This window comes from Triturus cristatus, chromosome 3_1 (assembly GCF_964204655.1).
Source record: "Triturus cristatus chromosome 3_1, aTriCri1.1, whole genome shotgun sequence".
NCBI classification, from domain to species: domain Eukaryota; kingdom Metazoa; phylum Chordata; class Amphibia; order Caudata; family Salamandridae; genus Triturus; species Triturus cristatus.
Window position 1 is genome coordinate 464,556,909 of NC_140583.1, and position 693 is coordinate 464,557,601.

The window sequence follows — 693 nt, forward strand, 5'->3', positions numbered from 1 at the left end:
GAAAGGAAGGAAGTGGCTGGAGATGCCATTCTGCTGCGGCAGCACTTTGGACATTTCGAAGACTTTAATGCATCGATTAGCCAGAACTTTGGAAAGTGACTGACGTTCAGAGCGCAGTAGTGAGTGTGTGTGAAGGAAAGAGAGTCACACGTCACATGACTGTGCCAGGCAGCTTAAAGCAAGGGACTTGATAGCAGTAGTGACGTTCCCCGCCATTAACAGCACAGCCACAGAATGAGATGCTTTGGTACAATAATTACAGAAGGTCTGGATGCCACAGATCTTTAACAAATCTAAAGGAAAGTGGTCATCCGGATCTCGAATTATTGTCTCATGCACTGTCTAGATTGTACGTTTGAAGGTAAAAAAGCGTGGCTCTCAGGCAGCTTTGAGACTTCGGCAAAGAAAACAAAGGGCTATGCGGTAAGCTAGATGTACTTATGAACAAACATTGACAAAGCCAACAGATCTGCCTTTGAAGTGCCAACGCTTGCTAGCGCAGACATTTACAAATGCTGATTTCTTGGGTTGCATGCTCAAGTGCTGCTTAGCACGTGGAAGCCAGACTTATTGGGTTTGCAAGGAAAACATGCCAAGGAACAAACTAGCATAGAAGGCGTAAAAGAGAGAAACAATTAAACAGGACAAACAGTGCTATCATACTTTTCAGATGCACAATACATCCACATGCAT